The 15,944-nt window shown below is 37.7% G+C and overlaps 1 protein-coding gene across 2 annotated transcripts in view; it reads right to left on the bottom strand.

Annotated features, from left to right (window-relative positions):
* TAPT1 (transmembrane anterior posterior transformation 1) overlaps window positions 1-15,944 on the bottom strand; it is a 1,296,801-nt gene that overhangs the window by 2,059 nt on the left and 1,278,798 nt on the right. The gene's annotated exons all lie outside the window — the stretch shown is intronic.

Here is a 15,944-nt window from a genome sequence, read left to right as displayed (position 1 = left end):
GAGCTATTGATTCACAAATGCCACAAGCAAACATTCCCCTGATGCAAAACAAAGTTGCTGTTCCCCTACTGAAGTATGATGTGATAAGTCCTTTAAACAGACATATTAAAGTCACAGCAAATTCCAGTGCAACTGGTAACCCAACTAGAAACAATCTGTTCCTGCATGGGGACTCTCGTAATTTATTCTGTGTAAATTAAACACAAAGTTGATCAGATTTTCTAATGTGTTTGATCCTAGAAATATAACAGTTAAGCTTTCATAGTGATGCTGCTTCTAGATCTTTCAATATCAGTTTTTCCTATCATTGTGAAGCAGAATCCACCAAGTTTTACACTGCTCACCCACTGACACTGAAATAAGATGGGATTAGACTGTCAGGAGACAGGTTTACTTTGTGCTACTGATGATGATGATTGTGACGACCATGCCCTGGCCCAGCAATCAAGGAGCCTCAATCCTCACCACTAACATCAGGGAGGTAGTCTCACAAAAGAGGGAAGGATAACTAATACACACAGTAAAGCACAATTTCCCTTAAGTGCACACAGAGATCACAGTCAGTCTGGGGCTGGTTGCTCCCTTGCTCACCAGGTCCCCAATAAGACTCCCCACTGGCACAGCTATACGGTCCAGGTCTTAGCCTAACTGGGCAAACTAAAACCTTTGGTACCCTCTCTGATCAACCAGTGCTTCGTGTCCCTGCCAAGTAGCTGACACAACACACACACACTTTGAGATAAGTATTTATACAACTTCACAGACTCTCCTGGGAAAGGCTGACACAGATTCCCCAACTGTGCCCCTTTGCCCAGACTATACGATAGTAATTACTGCCACTACCCAGTTAATAATATCAGCTACTAAAAGGCCCTTAAAAGGGTGTCCAATTATTACTGTGCAATATTAATATCCAATGGTAATGTGACTATTCAGTCTAAGGCTTATTGGAAGGGCTTAGACAGTAAACTCTATAAATATATAATGTACTCTAAAGCATAATTTATCTCTACATAAACCAGCCACAGGTAGAAGGTTTTAAAAATATTTAATAATAAATAATTAAAACACAAGACAAAACCACTACACCACAGAGATATCTAAGAGTTCAGAGATCACACAGAAACTTAAAATAATACAGTAGGACAGGTCTGATTTCAAAGAAAAATACCTAATTAATCTTTACCAACCTTAACTATTCCTACAAGAAATCACAGTGCTAAAAACTTACATGTGAGCATAAGCAGAGTGCTGGTAAATTGGATATCAAGATCAAAATGCTTTTTTAGTCTATCTCTGGGACACAGCTTTTAAAACATCACTAACAAACATGTCTCTGGGTCCACCCCAGCTTACATCTGCCAACCATAGTATTAGGCTAAACGCCAAAAAATGTATTATAACTCTTACCACTGACAGCCACAACAATGAGACCCCACTTAAGACTGCCACAGTCATCAGAAATCTAGGTATCTTCATCAACAATAAACTGTGCTTTGATCAACACCTATCAGTTACATTTAGGAAATCCTTCTACCATGCCCATTTCCTCCATGTACAAAGACTTTGCAATTCTCTCTCTCTACTCCTCCTTTATCAGGATAATTCTAGAATACATTACACTTGTTGGAATGTACCTCCCCAAATGCCTTGTCCAAACAGAAAGACTGCAATGTTTTCCAACTTAAAAAAAAAGAAAAGATTAGGCAACACAATGGCATAGAGCAGTATGTCTACATATGCCACTGGCAGCCAGAGTTATGGAATGGACTTTGGCTGCCAGTTGAGCTGGCCATTAAGACAGTACGACACAGCAGACAGATACCTCTCCTCCCCTAAGGGAAGGGAAAAACTGATGCTTAGGTGACCTGAGACTGACCATCAGCTTTGCCAGGACATCTCTGGTTTAACATTGGGGTGGTGGTGATGTTCTTTCATCACTGCACTAACTGTCTCTAAAGGAAAACTAGGGTAAGTGACCAGTCACTGTAAGTATGAAGGTTTCCAGGATCTGAGCTCACTGCAACTTACTGGACCCCCTTGCACCTTTGGCGTAACAATAAGTACTACTGTTGTTGGCTTCCAAAGGAGTGGGGGGGGACTCACCTGACTAAAGGTCACATCTGAAATACCAAAAAGGGAGAAACTGCAGTATTCAGGGATGGAAAAGCATGGAAGCTGGGAAGAAATTTCCATAGCTGTTAGCTACCTGGACAGACTAACCCCCCCCCCCCGCCCCTACATTTCTGTTTCATACAGACTCCTATGTGGTGATCTCTACAGATATTGTCCTACAAGTCCTCCACACTTCAGAATTACTGGTACTACTAAAAACACTCACTCCAAAGATTTCAATTCTCTGTGCAACATGAACAAGAAGTCTTGGAGAGAGAGTTGAGTTTCCTCACCCAAACAATCCATTACCCATGCATTAAGCCCCCACTATGCGTCTTAACAATGTAACAAACTGACCTGATTTAAGTTCTGCATAAAAGACTGGGTAATTACACAAAAATGTACTCCTGGGGTACACAGTATGGCAAATCCACCCAATAAATTCTCCTTTTGCATGCCTTGACTCTATATTGTCACCAAGACTGCCTGCCTAAGTAAGAAACCACGGAAATAAAAATGAAATAAAAATAATAATTAAAAAAAAAGTCTGTTTAATGGGGTACAGCACTGATCCACATGGACCCATTTTGGGCTCAGTCTGGGAGCACTACCTGGCTTTTACAGTGTCACACAGTAAGCAAATGGAGGCTGTAAAATGAATCAAGGACTTCTGCAGGGTATAGATACTTTCCATTACAGTTGTACACCTCTTGCTTTCTCAAATCTATGTGATATTGCAACCCCCTTTCTCTTTTTTTTTTTTTTTTTTGAGATTCAGGGTAAAAGGGCTGTAAGTCAAGTCTTTCAAATCAGTGCAGTCATCCTTTGCTTTTAGGGGGAAAAAGACAGTCTTGTCCTTCTGAAAAGCTATAAAATGAGGCCTAGTCAACTGTTTTAACTCAAAGATAAAGGCCGACAAAAGAAAGATAACCTTCCCAGAATATTTCAGTTGCAAGACAGTTAAAAGGAAGAGCTTAACCGTACATTTCACTGTTAAGATGGGCTACCAAAGGAAGAATTATGAGGCAGAACAAGGAGTCTGGATGGATGAATATCTACAGCCTGGATTCAACAAGTAAGAAAAAAAAAAAAAAGTTTATCAGGCAGGACTCACTCACTAGTACCGAATGATGTTTTTTTTTTTCTGTTGGCACAAGACAAAAAACTTCATTAATTTTGTTGAACAGGATTTTCTGGTGACAAGCTTTCTTGTTGCCCTAATAATCGATATGTCTGAAAAAACAAATCCTTTTCTGTTCTGTAACATCAGCAGTCATGCTGTCAAAATAACACTGCAAGAACAGTGAAGGAAAGAATGAAGACCATACCTCCTTAATGTTGAATGCTGAAGTATAGGTTTTCTGAATGAGAAGGGTATGTTACGATCTTGGCCAAAAAAGAGCCCCAAGATCAGCTTGAGGATTTTCTCTACTTGCCTTTAACCAGAGTTCTTGGATTGTTACGAATGGAAGGGAATGTGTAAAGCAAGTTTTCTGTCCAAAGCCTCAAAAAAGTGTCCTGATCTCTCATTCAAAATTTTCATTGTTGGGCATGCGATGTCCCCATGTTAGACCAGTAATTAAGGAGCCTGACTCCTTAACACTGACACTGGAGAGCGACCTGCACTTGAAATACAAATGGATACACTCAGTATTTCCAGATGCAAACCTCTATGCATCAAGCACAATTTCCCTTAACAGCACACAGGGCACACACTCAGCCCGGGGTCTGGGTGTCTCTATCTGCCTCTTCCCAGGTCCCCAGTATGGCTCCCCACTGGTACTGTGAAACCAGTGTTTTGTATACCTGCCCCAAGTAACTGACGCACACACACTGAGATTTAATTTCACATACACACACACACACCTGGGGAAAGGCTGGTGCAGATTACCCGCTCTACCAACTTTGCCCGGACTATAGGCAGATTCACTGCCACCACTCAGTTACTATAAGACTCTTAAAAGGGTATCCAATTATGCTGAGTGAACTTAACATTAATACAAATGGTAATGATAACCAAACAGCAAGGCTTTCAGGAGTGGCCAGTTTTCACCAAATAAATATGTGAAAATACTCTCAAAACTTAAATATTTTCTAAAAAAGGACCAGCCACAATGAAATGTTTAAATATATCTAATAATAAATAATAACAGAACAAGAAAATACTAGATATATATTTACAGTAAACCACAGAGTTCAAATCACTGAAAATCTTGAAAATAACAATGATGGACAGACTCATACAAATAAAGAAAAACAATCTCTAAACTAAGCTTCACTATATTCTTGCCAGAATCTAGGAGACTTACTATTCCTAATAACATACATGACAGAGCAAGGCACAATGAAATACGTGAGGAGTCTTTCTAGTCAGATTCCCCAAAACTAAATACTCAATACTCAGCGATTACTCCCTGTAAAATATAATATCCAAGATGGCTTGCAGAATGACCTCATCTGGTCACCGGACTCTAGGTTCTCACAGTATGTCCCTTTGAAGCTGAGACAGGAATTTAGCATAGACAGCTACAAAATACATCAAAATGTTTATGGCAGTGCCTGGGGCTTCCCCTCTTTTTACTAATGAACAAAGGCTTCTTCCAGACCCACCGTCTCCGGTCCTATTCAGCACTGTGGGGTGCCGTTTTAATGGTTTAACAGCTCATTGACATTTCCCTTATTTTTCTTAAAGTAAGCTAGCTGGTTAACCTCTGCTGTCCCAGTATCCTCTATTAAAACATATACATTTAATTCAGTTACAATAATACATATACATTTCTTTTCATTTGTTTGGACGGTGCAGTGGTAACGTTGTCACCTTACAGCAAGAGGTTCCCCAGTTCAATTCTCGGCATTAGAACCTTCTGTGCGGAGTCTGCATGTCCTCCCTGTGTTTGTGTGGGTTTCCTTTGGCTGCTCCGGTTTCCTCCCACGTTCCAAGACATACATCTGGAGCGTTTCTCCCTGGGCCTCCACTGAAAATTGGCTTTGTTCCAAGTTGGACCTTCCTGGTTAACAAATGTTAAATAAACAAAATAAAAAATAGATAAAATTCCAGCATGGTGCACTGCTGATGCATTTTAACACAAGCAAACCTCACAAACAGATTTTCATCACAAGCATCTGTACAAATCAGTTTGATTTACACATGACATATAATTATTTACAAAATTCCAGCTAGCTGAGCTGGCACAAATCATACATCCACTGCCCTACTTCTCCTGGCATGGTTGGCAGTACCTCCTATTGTCACAGGACACAACACTGTGATGTGAAGGTTCCTCCCTTGGGCACAACAGACCATTGTCAAAACAGCAAATACTTTAAGATTTAACTGAAATCCAGTACCCAAAGAAATGCTTGACTTAACTGATCTGCCAGGGCATTTTGGTCCCCATCAAGATGAATTCCCACCAACTGAAGACAGGGAAGAGTATGCCAATACACAAAACTCCATGCCCATCTTAAACAAATAGTGCAAATAAGTCCCTCCTTGCTAAAGGCTCCAGATAGCTGTCTTGTTGTATTTAACTACCTGAAAAATTCCTTAATACAGAAAATTCCTCTTAAAGGCAAGAATGTCTGCCACCATCTCCATGACCCTGATATGGAGTGGGATTTACAGTGGAGATGAATTTTTATTGGTTTGGTCTGTTTATACAATTCAATGTGTTAATCAGGCTAATCAGACTGAGCAATGAGCCCATTTTCAGCCCAGCTAGAAAAGCTCTGAAAGAAAACAACAATAATATGTATATATTACACTCTAACTACATTTTGTTTGAGGGTTTTCAATAAAATATTAACCTGTCAAACAGTAAATGAGGTACAGTTACTGTGTCATAATGCAGAAAAAGATAAGATGGTAGTGCAACAAACAGATTTGATACTTTCTCACAGGGAGGTAGGATCCTGCTTATAATAGGGAGAGATTAACAGAAAGATATATATATATATATATATATATATATATATATATATATATATATATATATATATATATATATATACATATATAGATTTACTATTATTTCACCAATGTGAATTTAGCTGATTTTTATTACTGCAAAACGGTAGTTTTGCACTATGAAAAAACAAATGCCACAATGCCAAAACCTGCAACAGCAAATGCAAAACAGCATTTGCTTTTGTGAGCTTTGCAGTGTGATGCAGATCGCACTATAGTGGGATTTGGGAAATGCACCCTTTTCCCCTCACTGTAGTGTGGATTCCAGAGTTTGTATATATAAGTAGCAGGGGGTGTGGGGGGGTGCAGGGGGGCCAGCCCCCCTGCAAACACGTTGTTTACTGTGCAACGCACAGTGATGCTGTTCCCAGAAGTGTGGTGACTGTTCAAAAATGCCAACGTCGACATTTACAGTCACCACACTTAAGAGTTTTTTTCTGTTCGTTATTTTGTATTTCACGGTTTCGTTTCGGAATAACAGTGATTTGTCATTGTGCAATTCGGGGAAATAGTAAACTATATATATATATATATATATATATATATATATATATGCAGACAGACCCACACACTCACATATACATACAGACACACAAACACACACACAGACACAGAAAGACAGAGTTAATTATTATGATGATCAGCACCATACGGAAGGAATGGGTAATTGGGATAGTTGGTGAATTGTATTAAGACTGGATGGTAGGATTAGCAAGAGAATGAATGAGTACTGCCTGTCAGGGATAAGAAAAGTAATGCAAAGTCTGAAAATAAGGAGGTAGACAGGATGTGCAGGTACAGAGTAATAAAAAGTTGGATGCAAGATAAGATTTGAGGTTTTCAAGAAATGTACAGTAGCTGTGTTATTGTCTGAGGTGAAGAGGCACTGAGTTCTAGAATTTGTTAACACAGAATCTGTGTACTGACTCCCCATGTCTACTGCTCGGTTTGGATTAAGAGATTGTGACCTGAGGTTTCTTGTGGGAAGTAATTTGTCCATTATATTTGACAGTGCTGGGAATATGTTAAGTTTGAAAAGTATTTTGTTTGTAGTCAATTTGGTTAACAGCAAGCTGATGTGGGACATCTAAGATGGCTGCACATTAAGTAATGGCTTAATTCTAGCTCTCCCAGCATGAAAAAAGAAAGCACAGAAAGTCAGTGAACCTGGATTTCTGAGTAAATTTCAGTAAGTGGCTAGTAAGTGCACTGTCTGGTTGCCACTGTCTGGTTGCCAAGAAAAAACAAATAAGGAGGAAACTGAAGGAAAATCAGTTACAAAAGGCAATAAAAAACACTGACTGAGAAAAGTACTGTAGCTGTTTAGCAAAAAGGGGTGCAAACTCCAGATATGACTTCCAGTAACCTTGAGAAAAGTATAAAGCACAGACCAAAATAAATAAAACACTGATGCAGAACATCAACTCAAATAATACAAGGCTGGAAAAAAAGGAAGAAGTTTTAAAAAGATACTCGAGCAAGGTGATAAAACTCAAAACTCACAGACTGAAATGAAGAAAAGGTTGTCTGAATATGAGACTGCACAAGAAGAGATGTTTCAAAAAATAACAAAATTAGACGACGGAGCATGTAGGGAAAATCTGACATTTTTGGTTGTACCTGAGAAACTGGAAGGAACAGACTACATTAATTTCCTGAAAGCACAAATAAGCAACTGGACTGGTATTCCACAACAGGAAATGGTAATTAAAAGGGCACATTATGTGTATGCTCCAAACCTGGCTATGAGAAAACAACCTAGACCTTTTATAGTAAAAATGCAATCTTTCCAGAAGGAGGAGTTGATTCTGACAAAACTGTGGCATAAGAACAAAGTACTAAAAGTGTGAGACAGCAGTGTGTTTGTGGAGAATGACTACTCAATGTACACCAGGCAGAAGAGGAATACATTTATTCCATTACTAAGGGAATGTTGAGAAGCAGGCATGAGATTCAAACTGCTGTAACCAGCTATCTTCAAAATATTTTCCCTGGAGAACAAGATAATTTCTTGATTAAATACATGCTAAGGAAATAATACAAATGTTTATCCAACAAAAAGTGAGCTGTGAAACAGAAGAAAAATCTGGTTCTTTTTCTTTTGGTAATAAAAAACACAGACAGACTGTGCCAGTGAAACCTTTTCTAGCATTTCAATGGAAAATGCTTGAGAGATGTGAAAATAGCACAGGAGTTGACTAGAAGAATCAAGAGTGTGCTGGAAATGAAGCAGAGACAGAGTTCGACAAATGCAGATGAACAGGAATAGAACAAGAGAATCTAGAAATATTGGGCTTTATTAGACTTTGTTAAACTTGTAGGGGACTCTAATACAAATGCCCTACTTCATGTCATTAACATTTGGAGAATAAAATCAGTAACTTGGAAACTGACAAATGTGGGATTACAAAGCAATGATTATATTTGTGAAAAGAGGACAGAAGACGAAAATCTGGAAATATTGGATTTTTTGGACTTTGTTAAACTTGTAGGGGACTCTAGAGCATATGCCCTACTTCATGTTATTAATGCTCAGAAAAATATTCAGGAGAGGGGAATAGAGGGAGACAGTTAACTAAGTAAAACAAAATATTTTCTTAATAGTACTATTTAAATGGAGCATGGTTTTCTATGCATGTTGTAAAGTATTTTTTCAGTTATTTTTAAGTGTAATGGGGATATTAATGAAAATAGGTGCTCCTGTTTTTTTTTCTATTTTTCTCCCTTTTTCTCTCCTTCTTGTTTAGTTTTAAGAAATGTAGGCACTGCAATGTAAAACAAAAAAAACAAAAAAAAAAAGATCTGGTTAAAAGAGCATGACAAAAGAAAAATTTGTGTGTTTTTTCTCTTTTTTTGCACAGGGTAAAAGGAGAATAACTGGGTTAAGGCCATTAGCTTTATAGGGCAACATGTTTTAAGAGAAAGCAAGTAAATAAAAAAGAATATTGAACATTATAAGGCTTTTTTCCAGTAAACTGTTTTGTACCTGGTTCTCATGTCTCTAGCAGACAATCTGATAAAAAATGGCTTGGAGAAAATGTTTTTTTGAAAGCATTCAAGTATTTTCCCAGCTGAGAGAGCTATAAAGATAAGGAAAACCAGACAGGACTTAATAGAATCACAGGCTCCACCATGCGTCTTTGCATGGATAATCTTTCTTTTAGTTTAGCTCGAGTATGTGTGTGTGGCTGTCAGTTTGGAACATTTGTTCCTGTTAGGATGGTAAAACTTCAATATTTGAAGATCTACATAGTTTTGAGTTATTAAGTTAATAGGTTTTAGGGGGTATTGGGTGTGTGTATAATTTTGTTTGAGGGTTTTCAATAAAACAAAACGTTCTGCAAAATGTGACATAGGCTTAAATGGAGTTAAGAAAAGTGTATACAATATTAACCTGTCAAACAGTACATGCATGTAACACAAAAACTGGAACTATACATTTAACAAAAAAGCTGCTATACATAAAAGGGGGGATTAATACTCCCTCAAGAATATGATTCTTTCTATAATGTCTTTAAACATTAATAGTCTCACAGATAAAATGCAAAAAAGAAAGAGTTCTGAACTATATTAAAAATGTAGAGTGCAAACAGCTATACTGCAGGAGACACACTTGGAAAGAAAAGAACATGTGAATTTGATAAAGAAAGGTTTTCATGAAAGTTGTTCAATGGACTACCTGGGACAAAGGAAGAGAGGAGTACATATAATTGCAACAGGAGTTCAAATAGTGATAGAACAGGATAAAAAAAGACAATAATGGTAGACTTGTAGTACTAAGGGGCTACTGGCAAGGGAGGAGTATTACAATGTCATGTATTTATATTCCACTGAAAACTGCTATAATGGAGCTTAAGAACATTCTGGGAATAATCATCATCTCTCAGCAAGGAATATTACTTATTGGTGGGGAGTGTAATTTGATTTGTAACACTGAAGATCTGCCTGGGGGTAGAAGGGAAAATATAACAAAGGGGGATAGATTTTTAAAGAAATTTATGAATATATTTGGCATGGAACATGTGAATTTGCATATTATTCTCCAAGATACCAAAAATGGGCTGGGCTAGACATAATTTACGTTTCACAGGGACATGTGCATTTAATTCAAGGTCTTGATACACACCAAATTACTATTTCAGATCATGCACCAATAATAACTAAAATAAAATACAGGGTAATGAAATAAAAATGAAACACTAATACTTTCCCATCTGTCTATTGAAAAGATTGGAATTTAAGGAATGGACAGTGGAAATTATTCAGGAGCTATTAGAGAAGATAAGACATTTCTTCAGAAAATATAGCTAGGGAGTAAGATTAAAAAATTAAAGTAGAATTTAAAATTAGGGTGGAAATAAGAGAAGGGGAGATATGGTTAAGAAGTAAAAAGTATTATTTAGAGGGACATAGCAAGTACTGCAAAACGGGGGGGGGGATTTCACAGAACAAGAGGAGGAGCAAGTCAATAATATGCATGAGTTTAGAAAGATTGTTGTTAAGCAACTGTTTTTTGATAACAACTCTAGAGCATAAAAAAGTTTAGCACAACGTCTCAGGCAACACAAAGGAGAAGGGGCTGTCACCAAGCTTAGGCAGCCTATAACAAGGAAGATAACAAGAGATCCTGTAGAAGTATTACAAATATTTCAGAAATTCTATGAAAGTCTGCATGAAGCAGATAAATATGGAAATCAAGAAAAGGTTCAAATGGAAATGTTTATGGAAGAATTAATTAAGCCAAGGTTAGAGTTAGAGGAGGATCAATTACTAACAATTAGGATAGGAGGAGATGAGATAAAAATGATGATGTATAATCAATCTAAAGGAAAGTCTTCAGAAATGGATGGTATTCCTGTGAAATTTTGGACGCTAGGAGTGCAAAAACTGATAAAGGTCTGGAAGGTTTTGTTTAACAGTACTTTAAGAGGAGGAGAAACACCAACATCTTGGAAGAAGGCAGTAGTAGCTGTAATATCTAAAGAAGGTAAAGATCCATCAGATTCAGCTTTATATGGGGCCCATTCTAACACTAAATCTTGATTATAAAGTGTTTATCTCTATAATGGCTAAAAGAACAGCAAAAGTGAGAGAAATGGATCAATGTAGTTTTGTGGAGGGGAGGCAAGCATTTGACAACATTAACAGAACAGTGATGAGCCAGAGGGATGCAGAATGTAAGCAAATACCACTGCTGTTGGTGGGTCTTGATGCAGAGAAAGAATTTGACAGAGTAAACTGGGACTTTATGAGCAGAAAAATGGAAGCTTTTGCATCCCCTGATAAACTTATACGGTTGATTAGGCAGATATATGAGGGATTGGAGTTGAAAATTGAAGTGGGTGGGTTCCTCTCTGATAATCTCTGCTTGAGAAGAGGAACCAGGAAGGGATGTCCTCTCTCCTTTGTTATTTGTATTATATTTAAAACGATTATGAAAGCAAATAAGGGACTCAGAAATTCTAGTTTATAACTGGTATGGTAGTCAATAAAAGCTGCCTCTATTTGAAGATGACATTATTTTATACCTGACAAAACCAGAAAGGGACATTACAGTGCTGTGGAACATATAAACCTTTTTGGGATACAAAATTAATGAAGCTATAACAAAAGCAATAGCAGTAAATTATGTACCCATATATGACTTGGTTTGGCAATATCCATACTTATGGGAATGTGATAAAATGAAGTATTTAGGAGTATGGATTAAAAAATGATAGCGGTATAGCAGCTAAGGATATATGCGAAGAGACTAAACAAAAGATAATACAAAAACTGAGAAAATGGAAGCTCTCTTTTATGGATATGGATAGCAATATATAAGCAGTTAAATGTTTTTAGTCCCTTTAGTCTTACACACAGGTCAGGCATATTTTATCAACTAGAGGAGAAGCTGTGGATAGCAATTAATAAAGAGTTGAATAATTTTATCTTGTAGGGGAAGATGGGAAAGGTCAAGTGGGATAAGCTTGTTCTTCCCATAGAACAAGGTAGATTGGGATTACCAAAGGTGAAGAAGTATTTCAGAGCAACACAGTTAAGGCTCCTATACATAGCACAAGCAGAAAAGTATAATTCAAAGTGGAAATAGATGATGAGGAAATGGGGGAAGCTGAAGAAACAAGGAGAGACTGGGATTATGGATGCAGACCTTTAAGGAGAACAACAATAACCATGCTGAATATTACATTCATGAAGTACCAGAAGGTATTCTAAGAACTAAGCCGACACGGGAATGGAGAAAGGAGATTCTGCCGATAGGGATGACTGCAATTAGGGATACAGACAATAGGCAAGAGGGGGCTGGAATACAGGTTAGTGACTGCCTTCCCTATCAAGGATTGATATCAGAGTATAGGCAGAGAGAAAGAAATAGGGGGTCCTAAATGAAAGACCAGCACTGGTAGTTTTTAGTAGAATCTAGAACAGAAGTTGCCATTAAGAAATGAATAATTAATAGAGCATATAAAAGTGCTGCATGATAACTATAAGGATCAATCAGTGGAGGTTAGGAAGGACTGGGAAGAGAGATTAGATAAGGAATTCACAAAGAAACAATGGGGGGATATATGTATGTCTCCCAAATATGCAACAAAATTTAGAAGATTTAGTATCTTTGCTTGGAAGTGTTTACATAGGTATAAGTAGCGAAGACAGTTAACAGAGATAAAACAACTAGAAATGAGATCTTTAGAAAAGGGTAGGAGCAAATTACACAGGAAAAATGGGAAATGTGGGATCAATATGTGCAGAGGAGGACCGAGGTTTAAAAGAAGGCAGGAGGTGAATGAGCTATGTAATGGTTAACTGACAATGACTGGATATATTAAAATTGATGTATAAGGTTTGCAACTACAGTTGTGTCAGCACACTTTGTAATGTATAATGTTCACAATTGAGATTTTGTCGCTATGGCCTATTTTCATTTATATAAATGTAAGACTGCCTATGTCATACATGGCAACTTAATAAAGATGCATCTTGTTTAAAAAAAAAAAGAGCAAACAGATGTGGTAGTTCTAGCCATGTTATTTTTTGATGGGTTTTATTAGGAATATTTACAGTGTACATAGCAACTCTGTTGTATGTTAGCTCAAGTTTAGGAAAGTTTATAAAGATAGATGAAGACTACAGTAAGGTATAGGGAATGTTTGGGCTGTGTGCAGTTGGGCAGTTTCAGTTAAGTTTATTTTTTAAAGAATGCCATGTTTTTTGTGAGATGTAGTCTATCTTTATCAAAGTAGAGTTTGTAGTCAATGATGATTCCAAATATTTGTTGTGGGAAATTTGTTCTACAGGTATATTGTTTTAGAGTAAATTTTGACTTCACCTGGACCAAATAATATTAGCTTAGTTTTATTGAGGTTGAGAGTAGTTGTGTATCAATGATCCATTATTCAGTGTAGTGGAAGTCAGTATGGGTGACATCCTGCAAACAGTTGAGGAAATTAACTGAGCAGATGAGGATGGAGTTGTCTGTGTATTGTGTTAGTGATGTATTTGGGTATCTTTGTGTACATACCATTAATAAAAACACTAAAAGGACTGGGTTGAGTACAGAACCTTGTGGCACTCTTATGTTTGTAGGGAGAAGGTCAAAAGAAGTACAAGTTCATCTGAGTGCCTGGGACTTTTTAAACAGAAAGCTGTTAAACCATTTTAAGGTGTTACAATTAAGGTTCATGATAGCCAGTCTTTGAAGAAGGACGGGGTGGGAGACAATGTCAAAGGCCTTGCAGAAATCTAGAAAGAGTAGAAGTGTGCAAACTATGATTTTTGTAATGGTTAACAGTATTTAAGAAGGACAGTAGTACGGTCTCAATGCTATATCCAGGTTAAAAATTGGCTTTGCTGGGTGAGGACTGAAAGATTATTTGTTCTAAGATGGTGTAGCTGTTTTTGGATATACATTTCTCAAGTATTTTAGAGAGGGCTGACAGAATGGCTATTGTTTGGAAGTTGGCAAGGCTGTTTTGGTTCTCCCCTTTGTGTGGAATTATGTAAGAATTTTAAAGAGACTAGGAACACAAAGTTCAGGGATAGATCTGTTAATGAAAACTGCTACTGAAAAAAATATAGTTTTAGTGGCAATTTGAGGGTATTCTGAAGGAAGTAGGTTAGGAACTAGAGGAGTATGTTTTCGTTTACAGAGTAGTTTTTTTATGGTTGGTATGCTAGTGAGTTGTAACTGAAAGGATCCAGATGTGTTGTCAGAATGATGCAGGGGCAGTGGCTTCCATAAAGTGTTTAAAGAAAGATCATGTCTAAAGGCATGAAGCAAACTTTTCTTTTCACACAAAAAAGATACACGCAAATACTTTTCTGTCTGAAAAGACAAGTTTGTTTTGCAGTCTCTAAAAATACAGTTTTAAAGATTTCTTCCAAACAAAGAAGACTAAATGAACAGAGCTGTTTTTATGGCATTAATGTTAATGGGCGGGCAGGAGGCGCATACATCACTTTGGGTTCCAGCTCTAATTATGCTGGATTAGCACAGGTAAGTAATTGTGCATTAGTTATGTAATTGCCAAACTGTTAAATTAACAGTTTGGGTAAACATTAATAATGGTCATCTGCAATTGTGTTAGACTTAAGTTTTGAAGACATTTCAATGAAAGGCATTATTTTTAAGGACTGGAATAACTTAAAAGGACTTAATGAATTGTTCTTAATAGTGGATAAGAAAGCAAGACTTACAACATACAGCTATACAACATAAAATCGATTTTAGAACATAAACACTTAAGTTATACTACATTCTTTTACTCATTTTCATCCAATATGACTTGTGGATCCTTGAGCTGCCTGCTGGATCTGACTCAGCAGCATTAGTGTTCCAGCCTCAAGATTTTCCCTCCCGTCATGCACTAGGAGCTAGAATTACATCAGATTCCCCTAACGCAAAAGGTCAAATGTGGAGGTAGGCATCTTTTAGATCTAGGGTAACTAACCAGGCATTTTTTTGTCAGCATAGGCAGCAGCTGCTGCAACGTTAGCATTTTGAATTTGGGGACCACCAGGAAGGTGTTCAGAATGGACAGATTCAGGATGGGGTGCCAAGTGCCCACTTTTCTGGGAACAAGGAATAGTCTGGAATAATAACCTTTGCCTGTTTGATCTGAGGGGACAGGTTCTACTGCCCCTTGGGATATGAGAGTTTGGACTTGTTTCATTGCCTCTGCCCACTGATTTGCAGGTAAGTCTGGGTATCCTCTTGGAATTGGGAGTTTGTTGAAGGAGAATTTGTATCCCTGAAAAATGATCTTTAAGACGCATTGGTCCTTTGTTACAGAAAGACAATTTTCTTTGCAGAGGGTGAGCCTTCCTCTTAGTTTTTGGTGAGTGAAATGAGGGCAGAGGGAGTCATTGAGAGTTTTTGCCATAGAGGGATGGCTAAGAACTCCCTGCCTTTGGAGTGGAAGTGGTCCACTTTTTAGTTCTCTGCTGTCCTTGAGATAGGAGTCTGAGTAGTCTGTCCCTGCTGGGCTCACCTTGCCCCTGTCTGCTAGGTGCAGGAAAGGACCAGTGTTTTGATGGAAAATTCCTGCTGAACCTAGGAGGTTGTACCTGAAGGAAATCTTTTACTGTTTACCTAGATTTTGCTTTGTCTTCCATCTTTTTAAGCACCTCTTCTGCTTTTACTACAAACAAGCGGTCTTTATCCAAGGGTGCATCTAGTGACTTAGATTTGATATGATCAGGGAGAGGTTGTTCTTTCAACCATGCCTGTCTCCTAATGACAGATCCTGACACTGTTGCCCTACTTGAGGCTTCTAAGGCATCATATCCACAGTATAATGAGTGTTTAGCCACTTGACAAGTAGAGTGCAGTAAAAATCTGCTAACTCATTCAAATTGGCAC

Source organism: Protopterus annectens, chromosome 2.part1 (assembly GCF_019279795.1).
Source record: "Protopterus annectens isolate FY-2018-M chromosome 2.part1, PAN1.0, whole genome shotgun sequence".
Taxonomy (NCBI): Eukaryota; Metazoa; Chordata; order Ceratodontiformes; family Protopteridae; genus Protopterus; species Protopterus annectens.
The sequence above is the reverse complement of the archived record's forward strand: the minus strand, read 5'-3'. Positions and strand labels throughout refer to the sequence as shown.